General features: G+C 35.5%; 1 protein-coding gene across 3 annotated transcripts in view; it reads left to right on the forward strand.

The window, feature by feature from the left end:
* The window catches only part of CADM2 (cell adhesion molecule 2), a 1,054,563-nt gene that overhangs the window by 356,550 nt on the left and 679,801 nt on the right, over positions 1 to 18,212 (forward strand). The gene's annotated exons all lie outside the window — the stretch shown is intronic.

The following is an 18,212-nucleotide window of genomic DNA, read 5'->3' on the forward strand; positions in this document are numbered from 1 at the left end:
TTATAATAATTAATGTGAATATTAATGATTATATATCATGTAAGTACACATAATATACATATGAGTGAGTATATTATATACATACTACATACATGTATGTATATATATATGTAGTATGTAGCACAGTGTCTAGTTCATGGTCAAAATTGAGTGCATATTAAAATCTTACTTTGTTTTTATAATAATGATCCAAAATTTATGAAAGTTCCAAAATAAAAATAGCTTAAAAGTTTTTATCAATTCATACTGAGCTAGGAATGAATAAATACAATCAGATGATTTGGTTTAAAATCTTAGAATTTCTTTATATATATATATATATATATATATATATATATATGTACTTTACTGCACTTTAGGTTCTAGGATACATGTGCAGAACATGCAGGATTGTTGCATAGTTACATACATGGCAATGTGATTTGCTGCCTCCATCCCCCCATTACCTACATCTGGCATTTCTCCCCATGTTATCCCTCCCCAACTTCCCAACCCCCTGCTGTCCCTCTTTTATTCCCCTTCAACAGACCCCAGTGTGTGATGCTCCCCTCCCTGTGTCCATGTGCTCTTATTGTTCAACACCGGCCTATGAGTGAGAACATGCAGTGTTTGATTTTCTGTTCTTGGGTCAGTTTGCTGAGAATGATGGTTTCCAGATTCATCCATGTCCCTACAAAGGACACGAACTCATCGTTTTTATGGCTGTGTAGTATTCCATGGTATATATGTGCCACATTTTCCTTATCCAGTCTGTCATTGATGGGCATTTGAGTTGGTTCCAGGTTTTTGCTATTGCAAACAGAGCCACAATGAACATACGTGTGCATGTGTCTTTATATTAGAACAATTTATAATCCTTTGACTATATACCCAGTAATGGGATTGCTGGGTCAAATGGAATTTCTATTTTTAGGACCTTGAGAAATCACCACACTGTCTTCCACAATGGTGGAACTAATTTACATTCCCATCAACAGTGTAAAAGTGTTCCTATTTCTCCACATCCTCTCCAGCATCTGTTGTCTCCAGATTTTTTAATGATTGTCATTCTAAGTTGTGTGAGATGGTATCTCAGTGTGGTTTTGATTTGCATTTATCTAATGACCATTGATGATGAGCATTTTTTCATATGTTTGTTGGCCTCATATATGTCTTCTTTTGAAAAGTGTCTGTTCATGTCCTTCACCCACTTTTGAATGGGTTTGTTTGATTTTTCTTGTAAATCTATTTTAGTTTTTTGTAGAGTCTGAATATTAGCCCTTTAGCAGATGGTTAGATTGCAAAATTTCTTTTCCCATTATCCTGTGGGATGTATTTTAAAGTACAGTCATGGGCTGAGCTTGATGGCTCACATTTGTAATCCTAGCATTTTGGGAGGCCAAGGTGGGAGAATGGTTTGAGCTCAGGAGTTTGAGATCAGCCTCCACAACACAGTCAAACCTTGTCTTTACAAGAAATTTAAAAAATGAGCTAGTTATGGTGGCATGCACCTGTAGTACCAGCTACCTGAGTGACCAAGGTGGAAGGATCTCCTGAGCCCAGGAGGTCAAGGCTGCAGTGAGTTGTGATTGCACCATTGCATTCCATCCTGGGAAACAGACCGAGATCTTGTCTAAAAAAATAACAACAATTAAGAACAATAGAGTCATGCATTGTATAATAATAATTTGGTCAACAACAGACCACATATACCACTGCAATGCCGTAAGATTATAATGGAGATAAAAAAAAAAATTCCTATCTCCTAGTGAGGTAGCTATCATAACATTTAGCACAATGCACTGCTTGTGTTTGTTATGATGCTGATTTAACTATGTTGCCCATCATGTAAAAGTATAGCAAACACAATTACGTGTAGTACATAATACTAGCTAATGATAATAAACAACAATGTTGCTTGTTTATGTATTTACTATCCTATACCATTCTATTTATAGTTAGTTTAAAATGTACTTCTTCTTCTTTAAAAAAAAAAATGTTACCTATAAAACAGCCTCGGGAACATCCTTCAGGAGGTATTTCAGAAGAAGGCGTTGTTTTCATAAGAGATGACAGCTCCACACCGTTACTGCCCTTGAAAATCTTCTCCTGGGACAAGATGCAAAGGTCAAAGACAATTATATTGATAATTCTGACCCTGTGTCAGCCTAGGCTAATGTGTGCATTTGTGTCTGAGGTTTTTAACAAAAAATATAAAAAGTAAATAAAAATTTTAAAAAGCTTATAAGGCACAGATCTAAATAAATGAAATATTTTTATAAATTATACAATGTGTCTGTGCTGTAAGCTGTTATTACAGAAGTTAAAAAAGTTTTAAAAAATTAAAATATTTTGGATGAATCTGGAAACCATCATTCTCAGCAAACTGACACAAGAACAGAAAATCAAACACCACATGTTCTCACTCATAGGCAAGCGTTGAACAATGAGAACATATGGACACAGGGAGGCGAGCATCGCACTCTGGGGTCTGTTGAGGGGGGCCAAGGGAGGGATAGCAGGGGGGAAGGGAGGTCAGGCAGGGACAACATGGGGAGAAATGCCAGATGTAGGTGACGGGGGGATGGAGGCAACAAACCACATTGCCGTGTGTGTACCTATGCAACAATCCTGCATGATCTGCACATGTACCCCAGAACCTAAAGTACAATTTTTAAAAAATTAAAATATTTCTAAAAGAAAAAGTTACAGTAAGCTAAGGTTAATTTATTATTGAAGAGCAAATATTTAAAGTGAATTTATTGTATTCTAAGGGTAAAATGTTTATCAAGTCTACAGTAATGTACAATAATGTCCTAAAACTTCACATTCACTCACCACTCACTCGCTGGCCCACCTAGAGCAGGTACCATTTCTGCAAGCCCCATTCATAAGAGTTCTATGGGTGTGCCATTTTTATATTTTATACTGTATTTTTACTCTACCTTTTTATGTTTGAATATGTTTAGATATACAAATACCATTGTGATATAATTGCCTACAATATTCAGTAAAGTAATATGCTATACAGATTGTAGCATAGGAGCAAACTCTACACCATACAGCCTAGGTGTAGAGTTTGTGTAACTACGCTCTGCAATGTTTTCACAATGACAAAATCAGCTAATGATGCATTTCTCAGAAAACATTCTGTTGTTAAGTGACACATGACTCTATTGTTTTAACTGCTGAACAAAAGGCATGTATCAACCTTTGCTTTTGGAAATTCTTCCGTGCACACACATGGGACGTGATACCCCTATGCATCTTGGTACAACCCTTATAGAGGAATTTAGCTTGGGAAGTAAGACTTTTTGAATAATGTAATTTCACTAAATTATTTGGTTCAACTACAAAACTTAAATGCTATAAATATTTTTAAAAGTCCAAATTGGGTTTATCCAACAACTTATTCTTCTTCCAAATAACAAACCAGTAAAGATGGTCTTTAAATACTTAAGCCCCCCTTCACCATCATCTATCCGGATATACAGTATCATGTTTTATCAAGCAATGATTTTACACATTTTTTCACAACTTGTATTACTGTGAAGATAAATATTATTGAAAATAATTGAGGATTTTAAATAACTTTTATTTGGTTCTCAGACATAATTTGACTTTTTAAAATATGATACTCAGTTATTGGTGAAAAAAAAAGGAACACTTCTTTGCTTCAAAAACAGACAGCAAAGTCCTGTTCCAAAAGTGATTTTTAGTCATTGTCAAGTGTTGATCTTTCAAAATTATAAATTTGTAAGGAACAGATTTTATATATATATATATATATACCTGGTCCATATATATATATATATATATATATATATATATATATATATTACATTCAGATAATATCAAACAGTAAGCACAGCCTAGAATCACCGAGTACTCACAATTTGAGGCCTGTAATAAGTAGTACAGAAGATACAAATATTCCAGAAAGAAGTGCTTTTGTTCTAATTGTCTTTCAACTTCAGTGAAGGAACAATAAGGACATGACTGTAACATACATGAAAGTATAGAACCTTGAAGAAACACAAGGTTGTTCCAGAAAATTGGAAGGTGTTCAGGGAGACTATGGGTGAAAATGGCACAGGAGCAAAAGAAAATAGTGAGAAGAATAGCATGAACCACAGGATGATGAAAAGAAAATGTAGAACACTGTAACTTGATGCAATCAGAAAAAAAAAGATTTCTCATTTTTCATATGATCTTGCATTTCATTAATGAATTTGATTCAAATACCATGAATACAAAGAAAAATAGTTTGACCTATCACATACATATGCGTATTTAATATGAAAAAAAACATTCAGTATCCTTTCTCATAATCATAATTTTCTGTATAATCCTGTATTTTCAGAGTTTCTTAATACAGCCTCTGCTCTGAAAATCTTTATCAAGCCATTCTCAATGCAATCATGACCTCTCCTGTTGTAAATGGCATCTTTTGTCTCCTGTTCAGAGATTTCAATTGCTCTCCTAACAGTCTAGAGATTGCAGAGAGCTTCTCCGCATTTATTAAGGTTCAATGTCCAAACGTTTAACCATACAAGAAAGAGTTAAATAAAATGAAGTTGTCTTTTTGTTTAAAGTGACATTTATTATGTACTCTTATCTCTTCTGTTTCTTCCTGTGTTCGTATGTGAACCTCAGTAAAACTGGAACTGGGTCCTTAAATACAGATACTGCCGATGTCAGGGTATTATCGTGCACTGATGTTTATCCTAGGCATTTATTTCTAAAGCTAAGTTTTTTTTTTTTTTTCAACTTTTTATCCCAACTTCTCCCTTTCTCTTCCCTAATAATCTGTACTTTCATTCAGTGTTACAGTGGGATAAATAATTGTTTCTATCAGATTTTGAGAATTACTTCATTTAGCTTATTTTCCTTCACATTTTTGACTAACAGAAGTTAATTTTGAATATAAAACATAGATTGAACATGTCAAAAACTTGCTCTGCAGATGTCACCCACATAAACTGTTGATAAGAAGATAAGAAAAAGATGAGTGTTTTGACTACTGCGGTGAGAGAGAACGAAGAACCTTGCAAAAGTTAGACAGTGTCTTGGACTGGGAAAGATAAGGTCGGAACTTATTGAGAATTGGATGTTTGATTTAAGGTGGGTCTTTCAAACTAAGAACTGGACAAGGATGGGTTAAAGATCATGCCACAACAGTTCAGGATTGGTGGAAACATTCAGGTACGAGTTTGAGGCAAGAGCAAAGAATGTTAAGGAAAAATTGCCTGCTTACGTTTCATTGAAGAGCAGGTGGGTGTTTCAGGAAGTCTCTATAATCAACAGTTAAACCCTTTCCTTTGGCAGGGTATTTCTGAAAGAATAAATCATGCTTATGAAGCAGAGGAATATTAAAGGAACACTAAGGAGGACAGAGGAATAGCGCAAAGTCATGTTAATTTAGGCGGTGAGGTATGATTTTAGTTCTCAGTGTCTAGACTGAGGGTGGGGTTAGAAGGTGTTGGTTATCCAAATAATAACCAAATAAATGCTTTCATACCACTATCACATGAATTCGTTTCATATCCGAAGTGAATATAGATTACTTTAATGTTGATATCGCTTTTTATAATACTATGACAAAACACAAGTCTAATAAGAAAGCTACTTTTAAATCAACATTTTCTAGAAGTACATATTTGTCCCATAGATTCATTTTGATATGATTGCCATTTTCCTGTGCATTCTTATTTATTCCTAGTTAACCTGCAACCCTTGTACAGCCAGTATTTCTGCATCTTTCTATAATGTACTTTTATCTAATGAGCTTCCAAAACACCTCTTGGTCTCCTCTTTACCTGTTCCTAATATGAATATATAATCACTTATCTAAATATTATGTCCTTTATTTATTCAGATATTTCATTCAGGTGTCCAAAAAATACTATGTTATTTTCAAAGAGTGTGGGCACAGAGCAGGAGGTCAGACAGATCTGCAGCCTCACAGTATTTAGTAGATAAACAAAGACCGTACGTGAGCAAGTATTGCAAGAAAGTACTCATCATCTAGAAAAATAAGGTTTGGGTTATTAACAACAAAAATAGAGGGATGTGGGGGAATATATAATTCTCTCCTACATACCAGACTGACAAACTGAATTTTGAAAGATGAAATTAAATTCCCCTGTGGAGCCGGGCACGGTGGCTCAAGCCTGTAATCCCAGCACTTTGGGAGGCCGAGGTGGGTGGATCACGAGGTCAAGAGATCGAGACCATCCTGGTCAACATGGTGAAACCCCGTCTCTACCAAAAATACAAAAAATTAGCTGGGCATGGTGGCGCGTGCCTGTAATCCCAGCTACTCGGGAGGCCGAGGCAGGAGAATTGCCTGAACCCAGGAGGCGGAGGTTTTGGTGAGCCGAGATCGCGCCATTGCACTCCAGCCTGGGTAACAAGAGCGAAACTCCCTCTCATAAAATAAATAAATAAATAAATAAATAAATAAATAAATAAACAAACAAATAAATTCCCCTGTGGAACAAGCTATAGTTTAAAATAAGGGAATAAAGGGTATTAATTGAAGCATGAGTTACTTCCTGTTGTCAGTTACATCCGAAAGTGTCTGGAGAAGCTGGACACTGACATTTCACTCATTCGCTATTTTGTCACTGAGGTGCTGGACGTCATTGCTCCTCCTTATACCTCTGACTTCGTGCAGCTTTTCCTCCCTATCCTGGAGAATGATAGTATCGCAGGCACCATCAAAACCGAAGGAGAGCATGACCCTGTGGCAGAGTTCATAGCTCACTGCAAATCTAACTTCATCATGGTGAACTAATTGAGAGCATCCTCCAGAGCTGAAGCAGAACATTCCAGAACCAGTTGTGGAAAAACCCTTTCAAGAAGCTGTTGTTTTAAGCAGTGTGGGCAGCGTTTTGGAAATGGGCGCTGCTGGGAGAGGTGGATGACTTCTTCACAAAGGGAAGTGGTGGCAGCTTCAGTGTGACACTGCTCTACGGACAGTCCCTTTTCTGCTGTCAATCCAGTACTGCTGCTAAGTTCCAGTTTCAGTGTTCATTTCCCTCAAGGCAGGAAAGAATGTTAGCTGAATTTTGTATACAGCTATGATCAAACAGAAAATATTTTCAATGAACAAGAAAAAATATTCTCAAAAATCATTTTAAAAAGGGAAGCTCAGATATACTGAACCAAGTTTTTGATTTAATAGGCTCAGTCTACCTCTTCATGTTTATCTCTTGGAACCATATTCAGGAACGGTGTGTTAACATTTAATACATATATGCATTAAATCTGTTGACTATTTGATGAACTATATTCCAGATGCTTAGTCAAATAAAATATTTCTAAATTTGGCATGACTTAACTGAAAAAAAAAAAAAAGGAGGCATCTTTGCTGAGTTAAAGTGTTTTTGTTTGAACTTACAAGGAAGTTTCCACCAGCTGGTATTGCTTACCATAGTGGCAGAAATATTTCATATTTTAGAATCAAATTATACTCTGTCCAGTCAAACAGAGACATCAAAAGGATATCACATCAAAATAGGCAAAACATATAATTAAAGAAGAAAAGCTGGTGCTTCTTTCAAATGTTAAATTGGAGTAAGTTGACAAAAGAAATAAAATGTGGTGTTTTTCCTTCATGTTCACTCCATTATTGTATGAATTACATTAAACTTTGTCCCTCTCATGACCTTGAATATTTAACCACCTGCTCAATTTGATCAGGGAACACTCAGGCTTTGAAAGGCTGCCCACATAAGACCTGACAAGAGTGTGCTTCCCAAATATGTAAAGTTTACTACACAGGCTGAGGGAATGCGGGAATTGCTCAGCTGCTCACAAGGATTTCTGGTCCTGAAAACCTGGGAAAAGGCTTACAGTGCAGCTAAAGGTTTGTAAAGCCCAGGCCTGTCTATATTTGAATAGTGCCATGTAAAATGATATTTAGAAATCATTCTCTTTGCGGGAACATCTGAGACTGTATACGACCAAAAAGGAGGCAGTTTTGTCTCAATTTGTGGGTCATTGACTTTTTTTTCTTGTATTTTAGATTTTGGGGTACATGTGAAGAACATGCAAGATTGTTGCATAGATACACTCGTGGCAGTGTGATTTGCTGCCTTCCTCCCCATCACCTATATCTGGCATTTCTCCCCATGCTATCTCTCCCCAACTCCCCACCCCCCACTGTGCCTCCCCTATTTCCCCCCAACGGACCCCAGTGTGTAGTGCTCCCCTCCCTGTGTCCATGTGTTCTTATTGTTCAGCACCCGCCTATGAGTGAGAACATGCAGTGTTTGATTTTCTGCTCTTGTGTCAGTTTGCTGAGAATGATGGTTTCCAGGTTCATCCATGTCCCTACAAAGGACACGAACTCATCATTTTTGATGGCTGCATAGTATTCCATGATGTATATGTGCCACATTTTCCCTGTCCAGTCTATCATCAATGGGCATTTGGGTTGGTTCCAGGTCTTTGCTATTGTAAACAGTGCTGCAGTGAACATTCGTGTGCACGTGTCCTTATAGTAGAACGATTATAATCCTTAGGATATATACCCAGTAAAGGAATTGCTGGGTCAAATGGAATTTCTATTTCTAGGTCCTTGAGGAATCGCCACACAGTCTTCCACAATGGTGGAACTAATTTACACTCCCACCAACAGTGTAAAAGTGTTCCTATTTCTCCACATCCTCTCCAGCATCTTTTGTCTCTGGATTTTTTAAGGATCGCCATTCTAACTGGCGTGACTTTCTTGTATATTTACTCTGTGGAGTACTTACAAAGTGTAGACACCCATTAGAAAAATGGTGGAAATCATGTGTATTTACACATGCATACACACCAATATCCTAACATATATAAAATAGTAGTTATTAGAAATACTGTTTAAGTCATATATTGCTGTTGACTTAAGAGTATTTCCTTAAATATTTTTACACATTAAGCAGATACAAGACTATGACAATTTATCCTGATTTAAAAGTGCAGGTAACTTACATTTTAGTTTGTGTTTTTTGAGGTTTCTTCAACGATTAACAATTAAAGCACTATAGTTCATCTCATAAAAATATCTTTTTCTGATCAATCCCAAACAACTTTCTAGAATCTTTTATATTGTAAAAGTAGCACTAGAAGGCAAACACATTTAGAGAAGGAAAGCAGTTGACTTAAAGTAAGTTGTGAGTCTGACTTTAGTAGGACCTTCTTGCCAAATAAAAACACAGAAAAATAACCTCAAGATTATCTAACTTAAGAAGTTTATATTATTCTGTTAATGTTTGCACGAACAGCTGATTTTTTTCTATGATTATCACACTGGAAAGTCAGGGAGAGGGCTGATTTTGATTGGGAATTAGGGATTAAAATGTGCCCTCACAGCTTCATTTATCTGGAGGACCAGGACTGACTTTGTTTACTTTTGGTTTCTCTCAGAGCTGATTAGGTGGTGCTGTTTTGTTTTCTTGTTTCCTGACTTGGAAGATGATATATAGACTCACAGTGGCAGAAGGGTGAAATATCAATTTTCCTTCCACAGTATCCAGACCAATTACATGCCTTTTTGATATTTCTAATTTTATGAGTTAAAAAGAAAATCACCTTCTTTCTCAAATGACTGGATGACCATGTCAAATCCAATTTAGCCTTTCAAATGATTTTATATTCTCTGAATCTACTGTATCCATGTGGTTCTGGGTATTAATAAACTAGAAATTTTCTTCCCCAAATAGTCAGACACAATGCTATGCTGCTGTTCCTAGAATCAGGCTAAGCTTTACAGAGAGATTTTAATATAATACTAGTGAGTCCTTAAGTAGAGGTTTTCAAGTCAGCTTACAATGAATATTTTTACAGGTATGAATTCCTGAAGGCTTATTTTTCCTTAAATGCTTTGAACATATTCACTAGATCTATAGAGTGAGAGCTAATCTATTTTTAGAGATCTTCTAGTAAAATAATTTGTTACATCTTGGATTTTTAAATTTTTTAAATTTTTTCTATGCCTTGAAACATTGAAAAGAAACAGAATATCTCATTGACTAGAATTCCAAAGCTCAAGGTACACTTAGGGAAGTTGAAGTCAGTGGCTTTGATCACTGAAGAGAAACACGCAGCAGGAATCCATTCTATCAGAGCACTTCGGTAAAGAATCACAGTGAGGCAATTTCCGCCTCTGAGTTGCAATGTAGGAAATTCTATGAAAATAAAAATCAGTTGTATAATTTTTATGTTTACCTTTGTCTTTGTTCTTGCCTCTTAAAATTTACACTTCACTCCTTTATTTACATATAAATGTGCATGGTTTTAGAGCTTCAGGGAAATAATTCTGTCTTCCATTTTTCATTTTAATTAATTTTATATGATTCCTTTGCATTAATTATATTTTTTCTGTTTCTTTCTTTAGTTGTTGTTTTTCTTACAGTGAATTATTTTATCACTGAGTCATTATTAAGGATACTATATGTTTTCTTTCGCTTAGATTTCCATTTCTTTCTTTTTTTTTTTTTTTTTTTTTTTTTTTTTTTTTTTTTTGAGACGGAGTTTCGCTCTTGTTACCCAGGCTGGAGTGCAATGGCGCGATCTTGGCTCACCGCAACCTCCGCCTCCTGGGTTCAGGCAATTCTCCTGCCTCAGCCTCCTGAGTAGCTGGAATTACAGGCACGTGCCACCATGCCCAGCTAATTTTTTGTATTTTTAGTAGAGACGGGGTTTCACCATATTGACCAGGATGGTCCCGATCTCTCGACCTCGTGATCCACCCGCCTCGGCCTCCCAAAGTGCTGGGATTACAGGCTTGAGCCACCGCGCCCGGCCCAGATTTCCATTTCTTAACAACCATTCATATCAAATTCTCTTTGGTTACATGGTATTGCTACATCAATTGATCGTATGTCAACAGTAAAAGTACATTCATCAGATATCTTGCTTTTTCCTTCATTCCACTCATTTTTTGGGGAGGAAATTCTTATTTTCAAAATCAATGCACCTAAAATTAGTGAAGAATTGGGTAATCATTTGTCCTTGCTTTATAATGAAAAATTGGCCATTTATATTATGAAACAAAAATATTAACTTTGTTTCAAAGAAAAGTGAAAATACTTATCTTTCAATTTCAATAAATGTTAGGTCATTATTGGTACTGAGAAATATAATTATACATTACTATATATGTACAATTATTCTAATTTGAATCAAAGTACAAGTATTATCCTTTACTTGTCAATGTGATTTTTTTTCTAGAGCTTACTAATTAGGAATAAAACTGACTATGAGAGTTGGTTTAAAAGAGTATGACAACCGTTAAAATATGCCTTTATTTATATTCAGCTGCATAGCATAATGAAATATAGTTTTTACTTTTGAAATGAGTGACATAATTAAACATTGAATTACACTAACGTTTAAGTCAATCAATACTTAGAAAATTCTTAATTTATATATGAATTTTGGAGAATTGTTATTCATATGTCAAAATATATCAAGATGTGACCTACAGCAGAGGCAAGGAAAGAAGTGTAAATGAATGTGTTTGTGTGCATGTGGGTGTTTTAAATATGTACATGATTGTATAATGAATACCTAACAGAGAGAGAGATAGAGAGAGAGAGAGAGAGAAGCCCCTTCTATTGCTAAGATCAGAAAGTATTCTAACTTCCGTCAACTGAAGAATAAAGAGGTTCATAAATTTGGAAAGGAGAGTTTTATTTCTCATAAAGAGTTGCAGCTTGCAGGCTGCTCATCCCCTAGGCTGGGAAGCCTGGTCTCTGGCAGAAGACGAGAGTAAGCATTTCAGGGGGTTCTGAAAGGAACAGAAATTTATACTGAGTGAGATGATCAAATATACATATTTAGTATACTATAGGAGGAGTCCTGAATATGGGAGGTGAGACACGTGCATGCACAATTGGGCTACATGTGTCTTCATGGAAACCCATGTCCAAAAACGGGCATTGTCATTAGCTTGCCTCAAGGATTAAGTGTCAATGCTCTGGCTTCAAAAGGTAAAGCAGAGGTTGCAGAACCTCACTGTGCACCTTCTGTGATTCAGCCAAAACATGTTCAGGATGGTGGTCAGGTTTTAGGAAAGGAGGCATTGAGAAACTGGTGAACTGTCACCTCAAAACTGCAAAGACGTAAGGGGAGTCCGGTGGAGGTCGAGATGTTTAGCTAAAGGCAGTAAAGGAATGAATCATCCATTTCTTGTTTTCCAGAGCTGGCTTCTCCTTACTGCTTATGAAATAATTTTGGTTAAAGGTTAATATGAAAAGAGAATGCTGAGGCATGGTCAGCAGCTATCCCACCACGCCCAGGAATTCAATTTATAAAGTTACTCTAGGCCTCCTTGGGTCAAGACTTAGGATATTATTTTCTCACTTCATATGTAGATTTGTTTGCCATGAAATTAATTGGACTAGATTTTTTTTAATAAAAATTAACAAGAGACTTTCATTCAGGCCATTTTTCATTCACTTTTTTTAACAAGAATTCATGGGTACTTACTCTGTGCCAAGCACTATTTTAGATGCAGAGGGTTGAACAGGGACAAAACAATTGTAGATAATGATGAGTGCAAAGGAAAAAATAAAACCATGAAAACATAGTGTTGTGATGCTAGATAGGGTGGCTTTGGAGGATAGCTGTAAATTTTTTCTAAGAAAAGAATATTTTAGCAAGTGGCAAAATCTGAGATGATAGCGGGTATATTGTTTCTGAGAACAGAAGGGTCTGTTGTGTTTGACACAGAATAAAGGAGAGGAAGAAGAGTGGGCTAGGGATGTATTTATTCTCAGTCTGTTCACAAATCTGAATGACTGCTGCTCACATTTCATCTTTGTCATAGCATGAGCTGGAAGTAAGATATTATGATCTAAAATAAGATGGTCAACTTTAAACAGGTGGAGATACAAATGTTGTGATCCCCCAAATAGGCCATTTTAAACCATACTTTGAATTAAATAATTTATTCAAATGAATACAGCTGGGGCATGTTTTATATAACAAATAAAATGTTTTTCAGTCACAATTAGAACAGATACTATGCCAGCCCTCACTAGCTGCCTGTCTAGTGGGTGAGGTAGCTTTACTATCAGATAATTGCAACAAATGATGTAGCAGACTGAAGAGCTAGATAGCTAAGAACATTCTAATACTAGAGTATTCAGGGATGTGTTTCTATAGGAGTAGTTGAATTCTATCATCAATCTCAAGGAATGATTGAGAGTTAATACAAAGAAAACATAAAGTAAAAAATACTAAGGAGTTGCAGAGAAGGAAGAGCTGTGGTGAAATGGAGTTGAGCACCTCTAAACAATTGAGAAATATCTGTAGCTGTTGCACAGAATTCCAGCAGAGAGTGAGAGAGGTTACAAAGCTAGTTCAGGGTCAATCCATGTAGAATCTGCAGGCCTGTGAAGGACTCTGGTCTTTTGACAAGTTGAAGCCAGATTTTAAGTAGAAATGATAATACAATGAGATCTGCATTTTGAAAAGATGCCTAAGATGTACATTCTTAACTTTCAATAGCTCACAAGTTATGGGAAAGAGAAACACATACATAATATTCTTTCACCAGGCACATTAAGAAGTTCCTGAGCACAGATAATAACATAGTGAAACTGAGAATGTTCAAATGCTATGCATTTAATGTTCTGCTTATTTTTCCATGCACATTTGAACTTTATAATATTCAATTTCTACCATTTTAGGAAGACTGAAAAAGACCTGTAAAGCAGGACCTGGATGATTTTATTTATAAACACAAGATTAAATAAAAGTGATGGGAAATTTAATAACTTCTTTATGATAAAATCTGAAAAGTTTATTTAAAGACAAATTGAATGAAATGATATGTGATGTCACTGACTTTCCACTCACTGCTGGGATGTAGAAATATAACTATTAGTTGGTAACAGTTCTTCTATGATTAACAAGGCTACTAGAAGAGGTGTCTTTTTTTAATTTTATATTTGCATTGAGATAAATTTAAATTTAAATTTTGTTATTCTTGTTTTTTAAATATCTCATAATTTATATACAAACTTCAACATCTGGGAATGGGAGGAAAAATCCTAGAAGCACCAGGTATCTAGTCTTTTATTGGCTTAATTTTGGAAATGGTTTGTCAACACTCTCCATAACCCTGACTAGCAAATTGTAGAAATTGCCAGCAAGCTTAGAAAAAACACAAATTACTGACATTTCAAACATTAACTGCCAAAGAAAAATAATTTAATGTGTCTTTGACTAATTTTAAATACATCTTCCTGTACCTTCTGCCTGACTTTCAAAGAATTGTTTCTATTTCTTCCATCTAACTTTCACCAAATTCTTATAATTAGGATCATTCATTGGATTCAGACCATCTCTCAAAGATAAGGCAATTACCGTTTATTATTGAGTGCATATTGTAGCTAGTACTTTAAATACATAGTATCATATTTAATTATTGTATCCATCTTATTGGAGAACAATTACTTTCCACATTTTACAAATGGATAACTCAAGTTCTGTAATATTATTTGACTGATAAATGGCAAAATTAGATCTTTAACTCTGTCTAATTCACTCCCAAATCCATTCATCTTTACCATACTACCTTCCCAAGAAATGCATTAAAATGCACTCACATTTCAGAGCCTGGAAGGTAAGGTAATGTAAAACTTCCATGTCTTCTTTAAGAAATAGTAAGTAAATTGTCAATAGGAAAAACAAGTAGAGATTGTATCATTTATTATTAACTACAATTAGGAAGATGAGAAGAGTTTCTAAGGGAATGAGTCACATCAGAGTTGATTGATAAGACAGAACACTTACAGGGCTCTAGAGACCTCAAGCTGTATCATCAAATGGAGGAAGAGAATCATGGCTGCGGGTGGACGCAGACATACACCTCTGATTTCAGAGTAGAGTATATGGCCAACATTTATGTCCTAGAAATGTATTTGTATAGGATACTGCAGACCAAGTTATATCAACCTCAGTGCCACTGACATTTTAGCAGGACGATTCGTTGTTGTGGGAGACAAGCCTATGAATTGTATAATGTTTTATCATGAATGCTGCAAATGTATAATGAATGCTGCATCCCTGGCTTCTACTTACTAGATGCCAGTAGCATCTTTTCCCCCAGTTGTCACAATCAAACATGTCTGCAGAACTGGCCAAATGTCCCCTGGAGAGCAAAATCACTCCTGGTGGAGAACATTGTTTTTCTCTAATCTGAGCATTGCTTTCTGGAATTATATGTCTAAGAGATTTTGAGGTAAGCTAAGTCCAGTCTTATTAACTGCAGAGTGTTACATCAACCTTCTCAAAAAAAAAAAAAAAAAAAAAAAAAAAAAAAAAAAAAAGTAATAATATTCCCTGGTTCAGAACCAGGGAACATATTTTTACCAGTAGACTGTGGGCTCAGAGTTTGGTGAAGGGCAGAGCAGCAAACTAAGCAGATTATCCAAGAGTGCAATTGGTGGGTGTGAGTTAAGCCCATTACAACTGTGTGAGCTGAATATGCATTTTAATGTGCCTAAGGATTTCTGAAAATCTTTTGCTATGATGCATTACACTGGTCAATTTAAACAGGGACTGATCAAAGGAAAGGAATTACATAGCCAATAAAATTGATAAAAAATGGAATGAAATCAAGTACTAATTTAAGAAGAACTGTTTATGTGTAACATCCATGAGAAATACTCATTATGAAGACATATTCACTGCATACTGTTAAATTAATTGTAAATTAAGAGTATAATACATACGTGATTCAGAAATGGATAAGTTAAGACTAAGAGGCTGTTTTAGTGGCTGGTTAACCAAATGTTTATTTTAACGAATGACTGAAGCTGCAAATAGGAAAAACATCTTATAGTTAGTGGGTTGCACTTAATGTGAAATTGTGCAAAATCAACTGCAGGTTAGCAGTTGGTCATTTGTAAAACACTTTATAATGTGACGATAGTTTTGTGTAAACTCAAACAAATATAAATCATTGTCTCAAGAGTCTTAAGAGACCTGGCACAATCTTTCCACCAGGACATCTTCTTTTACAGCCTCATTACACTTGCCATTGATTCATGGGTGTTAGGCTTGACTGAGGAGGGTGGAAGGAGCTAAGGAACTCAGTATGCTATATTTCAACCATGCAAATGAGCATATTTCCCTGGGACTAAAAGGCAGCAATGCTAAAAGAAATGGATTAATCTCTGTCTATTCTTGTTATGCTTTTGTTGAGATTTTCAATGTAATCCAAATCGATGAACAAGCATTTTCACGATAGCAATGCATTGTATCTTTAAAGCTAGACAGAGCAATTGTAAAGATTATCAAGAAATACACTGATGCAGAGAAGTCCTCGGGACAAGAAGAGGCAGGGCAATATGTACAGAATGGAAATAAATTTAAAGCAATATCTGTTGGAAATCAGCTACGGCAAGTTGTGTTCTAGAGCACAGTCTTTGACCAAGTTGCGAGTCAGTGAAATAAATTCTATCTATTGGGATATAACAGGACCTAATACACCCCTGACATGATCCTCATAACAAAGCACTCTTTGCTTAGATCAAGACTACTGATTCATTCTCTGATTCTCTTTACTCCAGGCCAATGTCAGAATAGTTTTTTGTGGTGGGGGTGGGGGGGAAGACGGAGAAGGAAAAAATAGAGACTAAGACTCTCAAATCTACCAGTAGACAGTAAGCAAGTTGAGAAAACGATGTTTCATTAACTTTACATCTGTAGCCTTTTCCATAGGGCCTTGCATATTGTAAATGCTGCAAAAAATGTAATCCAAGATCTGTGAAAACCAATATTTCCTTTTAAAATTAAACTAAATTACTATACTTAAGCATAAATCATATTCTATCAGGCAGATTATCAAATCTGTTTAAAAGTCATATAATCAACCCTCCATTAAAGTATTCAAATTCATTTTTTCCACAATGCCATTGAATTCAGGGCTTCTGATAATACAATAATGATAAAATATATCAAATTGAACTGAAAATGTAAATATTCACATATGCAAAGATGAATACAAAATAATTTGTTCAATACCAAATAGAATTTCTTTGAATTTCTAGAATACAAGTCACTTCAATAAATAAGCAGATTAAATGTTATGGATTTTTACTAAAGATAGCATTGAAAACCATTAGCAAGCAGGACATGAAAAGCTTATATTTATTACAAAGCTTAGTACTTATAATACCAGTGACACATCTACTACTTTTATCTAATAACACAAAAATATAAAATAAGTTTTTAAAGTATATGGTCTATCCTATCAAAAAAAAATAGTGTCTCAGATGAAATCAACATTTAAAAATATAGACAAATATAAGTAAAAACATAAAGGCTGACTTACAAAAATCAAATTTGCTTTTCGGGTCAGACTTTTTATTTCTTATATTTGGATTCATGTGTCTAACTGCTGGTTGGTCGTTACAACTTCTATAACATAAGGGTAGTTGAAAGTTAATATAACAAAAAAAAAAAAAAAAAGAACAAGTTAATCAGATTTCTTTCTAAATTGGCCTCTCCTTCAAGATTTAGTTTTTAGTACCATCATTTAAAGTAAGGTAAATCTGTTTCACTTCCTCTCACAAATTCAGTGAGTCAAATTAGTCACCTGGTCCTACCGATTTTTCCTCCTAAATTTTTACAGATTTGTTTCCAATTCTGATACCCTATTGCCACTGCCCTGGTCCAGAGCCCATCTACATTGTATTGAAGCATCACAAGAGTGTGTTACAAACTGGTGTCCTTAATTCTGATCTTGTGTCCTCAGTATTGTTGTCTATCTATTGTAGGTCTCACTGAGCCCCTCCTTTGCTTCAAAGTCTTTGTGCAGCCGCAGGGAACCCTCAGCAGTGCGGCATCCTTCGCATACTGTTTTTCATTCATTGCCTTTGCTCATGCTGCCACCTGCAGGTTTACTTCCCTCTACCCCAGCATACAGTCTGTCATTTACAATTTTGCATTTAGTCTCCTCTTTCTTGTCTCGACCATCAGAAAAAAAGTGTGTCATAGCCATCTTTTATCCCAGAGGACTAGCATAGAATCTTGTCTGCAGTAGGTACTGTTCAAAGATAAACTTAGGCACACTAAAATTGTAAAGGGTTTACTTGAGCGTCCAGTGAGTCACGAATTGGGCAGCACAAGACTGCAAGCAGTTTAGCAGTGCTTGCTGCGGGCAGAGGCACTAGCGAGACAGGAAGTTTTTAAATAAGATTTTCATGGAAACGAGACAAAGAAAA

Source organism: Saimiri boliviensis, chromosome 18 (genome assembly GCF_048565385.1).
Source record: "Saimiri boliviensis isolate mSaiBol1 chromosome 18, mSaiBol1.pri, whole genome shotgun sequence".
Lineage (NCBI taxonomy): Eukaryota > Metazoa > Chordata > Mammalia > Primates > Cebidae > Saimiri > Saimiri boliviensis.